Source organism: Orycteropus afer, unplaced genomic scaffold (genome assembly GCF_000298275.1).
Source record: "Orycteropus afer afer isolate SDZICR_OR568_19922 unplaced genomic scaffold, OryAfe1.0 scaffold00035, whole genome shotgun sequence".
NCBI lineage: Eukaryota > Metazoa > Chordata > Mammalia > Tubulidentata > Orycteropodidae > Orycteropus > Orycteropus afer.
This window is the reverse complement of record NW_006921622.1, coordinates 1019596-1031098: the sequence shown is the minus strand read 5'-3', so window position 1 is coordinate 1031098 and position 11503 is coordinate 1019596.

Sequence of the window (11503 nt, the reverse complement as noted above, 5' to 3'; positions counted from 1 at the left end):
CAAGTGCCTTAGCCACTATGCTACCAGAGCTCCCCACAAGCGTATAGAAGCTGAAAAGTCCAAGCCGAAAAGTCTGTCTCTGGAGGAGATGGGGTTTGTGGCCACCTTGGCTTCCGCAAGCACAGGGGAGCTGAGAGATTCAAGCTGGCATGCAGTATACTGGTTGTTGATTCCAACAAAAGATGAATCCGAGATCTCCAGGCCGAGCGGTGGGCCGCTCATGGAAGTCTGTAGTTCGCACACCAGGGTTCCAAACCTTTAAGGAATGCGGCTCTTCCAGGTTGTCCTTGGATATCATTGCAAGCAGCCACACCCCTAGGGAAACTCCCCTTGGGCAGACTGGCCACTCAGAACACAGTCATCTGATCCCATCATGGGAACAACCACACAGAACTGGGGTCCAGCCAAGTTGACACACAGCTCCAAATATCACAGCTGTATTTTGCAACTACTGATGATTCTTCTTTGTTTCCAACTTCTGAACTCCAATCCTCAGTAATTATCAATGCATCTTGATTGCATGTTTGGCAATCTCAGACTACAGAAGTAGTTAAAATTTTCTATTTCTTCATCTTTGGCTTTAGGAGAGTTGGTGCGTAAATTTGAATAATAGTAGTATTAATTAGTCTTCCTTTTGGCATATGGTATCATCCTATCACTGACAATTTTGTACTTCAGAATAGATCTTGAAATGTTCTTTTTGTTGATGAATGTGATGCAATTCCCCATCAATGTGTCATTGTCAGCATAGTAGACCACATGATTGTCCAATTCACAATGGTCAATACCAGTCCATTTCAGCTCACTAATGTCCAGGATATTGATCTTCAGGCATTCCATTTCATTTTTGACAACTTCCAATTTTCCTAGATTCATACTTCATACATTTCACATTCCAATTATTAATGGATGTTTGCAGCTGTTTTTTTCTCATTTTGAGTCATGCTCCATCAGCAAATGAAGGTCCTGAAAGCTTTACTTCATCCATTCATGCATGATCTTACTGCTGATTTATTTAATAAGCTCTTTTGGATCAGAAGATAAACTCTAGAAACCTACCCAAAAGGAAATTACACATAAGTGTCATAGTTATCTAGTGCTGCTATAACAGACATGCCAGAAGTGGATAGCTTTAACAAACAAATTTATTTTCTCACAGTTTAGGAAGTTAGGAAAATGAATTCAGGGTGCCAACTCTAGAGCAAGGCCTTCTGTCTCTGTCATCTCTTGTGGAAGTTTCTGTTCTCTTTAGCTTCTGTTTCCTGGTTCTTTGGAAATATCCATGTGTCCTGGCATCAATTTTCCCCTGGCTGTTGGTTTCCAGTGCAGGACCCCACATCTAAAAGACACACTCCTCTCCTGACTCTTTCTTTTAGTGAGGTCCCACCTTCTCTGCTGGCTTGTAAGATAAAAGGTATGACTTAAGCAAAGGCAATGACTTGGGTAAGGATGGTTAACTTGAATAAGGGTGGTGACTTAAGATACATTGCACCCTAATACTGCCTTATTAACATCACACCTTAGGATTTAAAACACATTACAAAATGAAGGATATTTACATCAGATGACAAAATGGAGAATGCCAACACAATAATGGGAATCATGGCTTAGCCATGCTGACACATGTATTTGGAGGACATAATTCAGTCCATGACACCAAGTGTCAGGGGAATGCTTACATAGTGGAACTGCTACTACTACTTTGCTCAGAGAATATCACTGTAGTTTAGCAGAAAAGGAAGAAAGATGTGAGTTTATCATTTATTTTCTTTTAAAATTATTTATTTATGAGAATATACACAGAAGAACATACACCAATTCAACAATTTCTACATGTGCAATTCAGTGGGGTTGTTATTTTTAATTGCTCATTAGAGAAATGACTTAGCTCTGATTATACTATTTAAGAAATACAGTGCATTTGAATGTTTGCATTTCATACCACGGACCTGGTCTCAGGGATAACACTTTTATTGATTATAGGCAGAACCCATCAAAATAGAAGGATAAAAGGAAAGATAATTTATTAGTTTAGCTAGGACTTATGGTCACTTTTCTATATAAAGCTGGAGTTCTACTTTTCCAGGTTTTATACAGTGTTATATTTGCATGTAAGCTACTTGAAAATGAAAAGCATAACTACTCTTCATTGTTGCATCTTCCACAATCCCTAATATGTATAATATAATCCCTATTTATGTATAATCTTATACATAAAACTTGTTGCTGTAGAGTCAATTCTGACTCATAGCAACTCTATGAGACACAGTAGTACTGCCCATAGGGTTTCCAAGGCTCTATATCTTTATGGAACCAGACTGCCACATCTTTTTCCCACAGAGCAGCTGATGGGTTTGAACCACCAACCTTTTGATTAGCAGCCAAGTACTTAACCACTGTGCCATCAGGGCTCTTTATCTTACACATAATAGGTGTTTAAGACAGTGACTGAATGAAGGGAGAAATGAATTAAGAATAAAAGAATGAATGGATTGTTCTGCCTTATCCTAATAGAGTTGGAATGGAGAGAAAGAACAGAGACATCTGATGGCATTTTAGCCCTGTTACTTATTACCATATTTTCTTATCCCTTACAAATTATTTCTTATTGGATATCTTTTTTCCACTAGTTAACTCCATCATTATAAGATTAGCTGTTTTTGTTCTAAGAACTGATAGGAGGAAAAAAGGTCAACAGGTTCACAAGTCCCTAAATAAGAATTCAATCTAACCCTCTGGCAAACTATTGAAATTCTGGTCCCTTTCTCCACCCATGTCTGTGCTGTGAGGGAGGATATCATATTGCTGAACTTGTAATAAGATTCAGTCATTCTGATAAATATAAATTATTTATCACTTACTCCCTATTTTATGGGCTTGATGGTATTTAAAATTATATTACCCGGCATCATAATGCTCCCTTTCCCACTTCTTATGGTTTGAGCCCCTCTGCTAAAGGGACAAGTTGGCAAATGCAGCATAGGAGTGACAGGCTTTCGAACAGATAGATAGATGAAGTGACTATGTAATTTAATCCTGGCCACTTACTGCATTGAAGCCTTTATGAAGGAGAGAACCACATTAGCTATTTTTCCCCTTCAAGGATATAAGCAAAGTGACATTAATCTGCTGTGATTGAAGTATTGATTTGATTGGTTGGCAAGAATGCAGCAACCTTCACCAAGAGGGGAGTACTGCATGAGCTATGTGGGTTGTTAGTCTTCCATAACAGCTGACGAGGAGCCCTCAGATAGTTCAAATCAGAGCCTGTCTGGGAAGAGGTCCCCTGGCAGATAGCTGAGCATCTAATTTCAGGGAGAGAAATATGAGTGCACTAGGAAACTGGAGATCAATGTACAGTGACTTGCTGAGGTTATTAACTCAAACACCCTCACAGTTGACCTCCAGAACTTAACAATGCTATTCCTGGAGGTGAGCAGAATTGAGAAGAAACCAGAAATAAAGGCAGAGAGCAAATAGGGGATTTATCTGATTATTTAAGACTCATACAGCTAAAGCCATGCACTGGCAAAGATGCTTGTAGGCAATGAAAAGAAAGCCTATCTTAGAAAATATAAATGTAAACTGAAGCAGCATTGGAATTGAGATTTGGCAAGATGTTCCAATTTCTCCTAAAGCAAGGCAAGGCAAACAGAACCAGGGTTCCCAAAGATCAGTTAGGTAGAGACAGGAAACAGCAGATGTGAGCATTAGGCAGCTGAATATGTCTTTTAGGTGGCCAATACAATCTTGGGAACATCAAAGATGGACATACACACTGATAGAACAGCAATACATTGATTAGAAAGGAGGTTCTGGCCAAAACACCAGAAAAATGAGATAATCAATATGTCAAGGGGAACTTGCTTGTGCTTGCAGTGATGAATGTAACATCTGGTAGGTGGTGACCCCTGTTAAGTATTCAATATTGATGGAATTAGATGGTCATTTGGGGGTGTTCAAAAGGGGATGGAGCCAGAAAAGTTCTTATTCTCTTGAAATGAATAGAATGTAATGCTTCAGAGAAGCCAGTGAAATCCAAGCATGGCATAAACAACCAAACCAAACTCATTGCCATCAAGTCAATTCCGACCCATAGCGACCCCCTCTGGGTTTCCAAGGCTGTAAATCTTTACAGAAGTAGATCACCCAGTCTTCCTTCCATGAAGCATGGCAGAGATTTTGTTTATAAACCATCTTATGATTTATTTAGGCTGAAAAATATTCATTCAAATGAATCTTTCTTGACACAATTATGCTTCCCTTTCATTCCCTCCCTGCCCCCATTCTTTTACTTTCTTCTGGGTTCTCATAGCAGAAGGAAATTACCAAACTGCCTCTAATTTATAGCATGTAATCTCTGTGAGGGTAGGGATTTTTATCAGTTTTTGTTTCTACAGTATCCTCTAAAACTAGGACAGCATCTGTCACTTAACTTGTGCTCCATAAAATATTTATTGTATGACAATATTCCCCACCCCACTTCATGCCCCCCTCCCTTTTTTTCTTTCTGCTCTTGGTTGCTTTCTGCTCACTCTATAGCTTCCACTTGCTGCTGGAAACCTGACGGTGGGGGGGGGGGGAAGAAGATAGAAACCTTCCTATGACATTGACAGTACCTGAGTCATACACTTCCCTCTCAAAAATAATAATTAGTAGAGCGAATTCATTTGCTAGCCATTCTGGTTGGGCCACTGTGGGATAAAGAATTGAACTTGGCTCTCAATCCAACAGCAGAAAGACCTACAGGCAGAACACCTATCCCAGGGCAATGCACCACACCCACCTACTCTAGAGAGATGTACCCCTGAGGTCAATCAGCCATGAGACACCAGAGAGGCAGCAGTCACATTGAGGGAAAGGTAGACAGACAGGAATGCTTAGTTAAGAAAGGCACAGGGAGGGGGTAGTCACAGGGAGGGGAGTTGGTTATGGTTGGGGATGATAATCTTGCCGTGAAATCAAATGTGCATGAATTGTTGACTGTAAAAAAAAAAAAAAAATTTGCTTTGTAAATTCGCATCCAAAGCACAATTAAAAAGAAGAAGGAGAAGGAGAAGAAGAAAGAAAGAATTCAACTTTATCTAAAGTAAGGTGGCCTTTGCCCTTGATTCCTGAGATATAACCCTGGGAGTAATTGAGTTGCCTTGGTCTGGGATTTCAGGACCAAACCTAAGGATTTGTACTGGTGAGTGGGGGCTGGCCAGACCATAAAATTTACCTGGGAGGCCAATAATAACTAGCTTCAGAAGGCATCATTTAGCCAATCATACAGGGCTGGTCCATTAAAGTCTAGAACAGGAAGACTCAGAGAGCCTTTTGGATGCTGAAAGACATCCATACATCTAAGAGGGCAGTGTTTCCTTAAGGACATAGAAGCTGCACATTGGGGACCCTCCCAGACCTCCCTGTTTATCTCTTCCTTTTTGACAATCCTGATTTGTATGCTTTTGCTATAATAAATCTATAATTTTAGGTATAGAATATTCAGTGAAGTTCTGTGAGTTGTTTCAGCAACTTATGGAACTCAAAGGAGAAGGGGGAGTCAGCAGGTGAAAGTGAATGTGTTATGTGTACTCTAAAACTTGTGGTTGTCATCTGCCTATTTGGCAGTCTGAAGGATGGTATCCTTTTAACATGTGAGATCTTCCATCACTCCAGGTAGAGACAGAGTGTTCACATGGGCAGCTAGTGTGAAAATGATTGAAAAGTGGGAAAGTGGGGATTATATCAATCTTCACATTTTGAAGACTGGATTCATGCTGATTCTTATCCATGAAGTTACCCATGAAGTCTTCATTTAATATGTGTTTGGTTACAAGAGGGAGTGAGCTTACTTCCATTCTGGACTCTCCACTGCATTTTCAGCAGTCTTCAACTGTTGGTTTTATTGTCTTTCCTTACTTTTAACTTAATATAACTTAATATGCTTTCTTACTTTTAACTTTCACACATTCATTATTTTACCTATCACCAAGAATAAGTCTATAGATAATCCATTATTTGAAAAAAGACAAGACTTTTCCTCATGCTAATTGTACACATTAGTTTCTAGATTCCTCACCACCCTACCAATCCCCTTTAGGATGTGTGGAAATTTGATGTTTCTTCTAAAAATGTTATGCTCAGAGAAGAATCTTTTTTTTTTTTTTTTAAGTCTGAACAACTCAAAATATGGTTTCCAAGAATTGAGAAAGCACACATGCATACAAGTATTAGTAACAGTATTAAAGTCACAGTATTATACTGTTGATGCATACAAAACTTCATCAATGGCACACTCCTGAAACACATTCCCCCCTCCCCTTTTTATTCATGCTTCCATCAACTTCATATTATTTTCAGTCTTCATCCTAGCTCATTGGGATTACAAAGTAGATTGATCATTATCTTTTTCTGGCATTCATTACTTCCAGATTTTGCTTCATCTTCATATTTGCTAAGCATACTTCCTTGGTCTCCATCCAGGTATTGATAACAAGTTTAAACAGGACAGAGCCAAAGAACAAGCACTTTTTACTCCACTAGAAATCTTATTTTAGACGTTCATGGCCATTAATCTACCCTCTTCAGAAGGATTGTATCTATTTGTGGAATACATACTTCGCCCACATGAAACCACCTTATTCACAAGTATATAAAGAGCTACTTGATCTTGCTGAAACCGTGATGCACATCTGAGTGGTATGCTCTTTATCTATAATTTTAGTAGAACTATCAAGACAGAAAATGTACAAACCAGACATTTGTCCCTTACTGTGAAAGAGCAGGGTTGCATTATCAGTAGTAAATTGATCATCTTCTGAGCTAGGCAGGGAGATATATGGAAATCTTAAAAATATCTGATCAGTTCTTTACTTCAGGGTCAATCTGTCAGCAGGGATTTAATGGGATTTAGAATCACCTGGGTGGAGGAGCTTGTTAAAAAAGCAAAACCCTGGATCCCACCTACACAGGTCTTGATATAGAGGGCTGGGTAAGGCCAAAGAGCTTATGTTTTTACCTTGTTGGTTCTGATGCTTTAATCAACTGCTAACCAAAAGGCTAATGGTTTGAATTCACCTGCCACTCCATGGGAGAAAGATGTGGCTGTCTGCTTTCATAAGGATTACAGCCTTGGAAACCCTACGGAGCAGGTACTCTGTCCTAAAGGGTCACTATGAGTTGGAATGACTCAGTGGCAATCAGCTGGGTTAACAGGTTCTGATGCAGAGGGACCACAGGCTACAAGTGCCATACCAAATTTCTGGAGTGCACCATAATTGGTTCTCTGTTAGTTAGCTCTTCCAGTCTCTCCATGATGAAGTCTCGTCTTGGAATCTTTGCAAATGGCATTATTTGCTTTTGACTTTTACATTTTTTTTTTCTCCACATATAAGTTGACCCATCCTGTGATTAACTTACTTTGGGCCTAACTTGTTAATCTACCTACATGTAGTTATATACTTAAAGTCTAAGCCCAGAGTGTTGCTAGAGGTTGGTTTAGGTATCTCAGCAGGTTAACATATGACCTATTTTAGGATGAGTTAAACTTTTTGCACCTCATAAGCAATACAATTACGTGGTAGCCTTCCTCACATTTACTTCAAGTTAGATCCAAATATAACACCTGTGAGTTTGGTGACTACAATATTTTTTTAATGTTTACTATAGATCAGCTACCTTATATTTATTATCTTGCCTATATACCATACAATGTTGGCTCTAGGTTTTGTAGAACCTGAAGTTACACAAGTTGAAAAGTTCTGTTTAAGAAAATGAAGAAAAAGTACAAATACAGTATTAGGTATAGGACCTTGGAAGAGACTCAGGTAAGTGAAAAACCTGGAAGATTAAGTGTCATAAACTGGATATCCATTTGAAGAAAACTGAAACAAGATCCATACATCACACCATACACAAAAACTAACTCCAGATGGATCAAAGACTTAAATATAAAACTAAAAACTATAAAGTCCATCAAAGAAAAAAAAGGGCGAACTTTAGGGGCTCTAATTTATGGCATAAATAGACTGTCAAGCATAAAGTACAAAGACCAGAACATAAACTAGATGATTGGCAGGGACCTTCTAAAAGTTAAATTCTTATGTGCATCAAAAGATTTCTCCAAAAGAGTAAAAAGAGAACCCACAGAATAAGAAAAAATTTGGCAATGACATGTTGGACAAAGAATTTACCTCTAAAATTTATAGAAAACTCCAGATACTTCATCAAAGAAGATATTCAAGCAGCCAACAAACACATGAAGAAATGTTTATAATCATTAGCCATTAGAGAGCTGTAAATCAAAACAATCATGAGATACCATCTCACCCCAGCATTAATAGCAGAGTTCAACAAGACAGAAAATAACAAATGCTGGCAAGGATGTGGAGAGATTGGGACTCTCATACACTGCTGGTGGGATTGTAAAATGATACAACCACTGTGAAAACTGGTATGGCGATTCCTTAAAAAGTTGGAGATAGAAATATCATTTGACCCAGCAATCCCATTACTACGTATATATCTTAAAGAAGTGAAAGGCAGGACATGAATAGATATATGCACACGCATGCATGTTCCTCGCAGCACTATTCACAATAGCAAATAGATGGAAACAACCTAAGTGCCCATCAGTCAAGGTATGGATAAATAAACGGTGGTACATGCACACAATGGAATACTATGCAACCCTAAAGAATAATGTAGAATCTGCAAAACACCACATAACATGGATGAACTTGGAGGACATTATGCTGAGTGAAGTAAGTCAGAAGGACAAATATTGTATTATTCCACTATTGTAAAATGTCAAGTAAAGATTTATACATACAAGGAAAATTTCTTTGTTGGTTACCAGAGATGGGAGAGGAGGGAAAATTTCTAGATAGGTTGGAAGAAAAAAAAAAAAAAAAGATCATTAGTGATTACCAAGGGTGGGAGGAAGGGGGAAAGAGGAAGCTTTTGTTTCTGGGTCATTGAGTTTATGCTGATAGGTAGTGGAATATTTTGGAAAAGGATAGCAATAATTGTGGCATGCATGTGAGAGCTGGACAATGAATAAGGAAGACCGAAGAAGAGTTGATGCTTTTGAGTTGTGGTGCTGGCGAAGAATGCTGAAGGTACCATGGACTGCCAAAAGAACTAACAGATCTGTCCTGGAGGAAGTGCAGCTGAGATGCTCCTTGGAAGCCAGGATAGCCAGACTTCATCTCACCTACTTTGGTCACGTTGTCAGAAGGGACCATTCCCTGGAGAAGGATGTCATGCTTGGTAAGGAGGAGGGTCGATGAAAGAGGGGAAGGCCTTCAACGAGATGGATTGACACAGTGGCTGCGACAAAGGGCTCAAGTATAGCAAGGATCATGGAGCTGGCGTGGGTTTGGGTGGTGTTTCGTTCTGCTGTGCATGGGGTTGCTATGAGTCGGAAATGACTCGATGGCACCTAACAACAACAACAACAACGGTGGCATAACATGAAAAATGTAATCAATGTCCCTGAGCTGTAAATGTGGAAGTTGTTATGTTAGTGAATGTCGTATTGTGTATGCTTTCACCACAATAAAAGTAAAAATAAAATTTAAAAAAAAAGAAAAGATTAAGTGTCATGAGCTTCACTGTAAATCTACCTGCTTCCTTGACAATACTAAAAGAGCTGTGTATAATTCGTGACACAATTAGGAAACTGTGACTTAGCAAGTTTAAACTCTTTGCCAGAGACCATATGGCTTGATATGGTACAACTACCATTTGAATCCAGGTCTCTCACTCCAAAAGTCATACCCTCACAAATTACAACGTACCTCTTCAAATGAAATGTACCCCTGGCTTCCGGGTACTCTGAGTGTTGGTGACATCTTGTTTTAGGGTGGCCTAGCACATCCTGGAGCTCTGGTAGCATAGTGCCTAAGGCACTTGACTGCTCACCAGAAGGCTGGCGGTTCAAACCCACCAGCCACTCCTCTGAAGGAAGGTTGGGTAATCCTATATCCGTAGTGATACTGCCTTGGAAACCCAAGGAGGGGTCGCTATGAGTCGGGGCTGACTCGACGGCAAACAACAACAACAACAATAGCACATTCTGACTTAAAAATAAGGAAGACTGAAGAAATTTGCAGTGAGAAATTTGAAGTAATCAAGTTGATCTGGAAAACAGATATATGTGTGATGAGGTATATAAATGAGTGTGTTTTGCCTCAGTTTCTCTAACTAGTTTTCTAAGGATTCACTGCATGGTAGGTTTGAGAATTTAAAAACTACTTTTTTTTTTCATTTTGTTTCATGAAATAGCAGAGTTAAAATAGAATTTTGTTATTTAAGATATTAACATGTAGAAGGAGATTTAATACAAACTTGACGAAATGATTGGTAGTGAATAGGAAGCTCCAGAGAGATAAGTGATCCATACTTCCTGAGAACCTATTACATGCCAAGAGTTTTGTGAAATGCTTTACATAAAAATCCTTACCACAAACCTATATGATAGAGCATAAATCTCAATTTCCTCAATGATTGAGGAAACTTAGCCTCAGAGATTAAGTAACTAGGTCAAATACATATCACTATCACAGCAAAAAAGAGGATGCTATTTATTTTAAACAGCAGCAATCTAAAACAAAGAAAATTTCCATAAAACCCCATGTCAAATCCACATTTATACCAAATTAATTTAACACAACACTGTGGTTTTCTGAAAAAGAAAAAAAAATTGTATTTTCAGATATGAAATATGATGCATCCTATATGATATAGTATCCTTGAAATTCTTTAATTGCAGTCTACTTAAGGGCTTAGTTAAAAGGAGTTTGAAGGACCTATTAACACCCAGTACAAAAATGTGACAAAAAAGTAAGAGAACAGATTATTTCAACTTCTAATTGTGAAATCATTTTGTGTTTGGGTTCAGTGTGATTTTCAGCAAGCTCATTAAAGTCCTGTAAGGGACCATCTCTCTACCCTGAGATGATTGCACGGAGCCCCCCTGAGAAGCAGCCTGACTACTGGCCCACGTATTTCCTGTCATACAGGGCTATATGTCAGCCTCTGACCTGACAGAGGCTGGGGGGCTCTCACTGAATGCTTCTAAAATATTTCTCTCCCCTGATTGTTCTGGAGAATAGTTCTGAGATTATTTTCAATACTAAAGGAAAGTAATGGTTATGAATACATGCTTTTGAAGGCCTTTGAATGCACAGTGTAACAAAGAAAAGTATGTATGTGCCTTACAATAGGTAATAACAAGAATGCATGTATTAACTTCTGCCTGGAACAATTTTATCCTAGCCTTGTTCAGTGAGAACATGCCAACTTCAGGTAATATTAGGAAACTAGATGTTTTGATCTTGTTTGGCACACTGGGTATTTAAGTTATACTATAGATGTTATGTTGTTATGAGGAGCTCTGGTAGCATAGTGGCTCAGGCACTTGACTGCTAACCAGAAGGCCGGCGGTTCAAACCCACCAGCCACTCCTCGGAAGGAAGATGGGGCAATCTACTTCCGTAGTGATACTGCCTAGGAA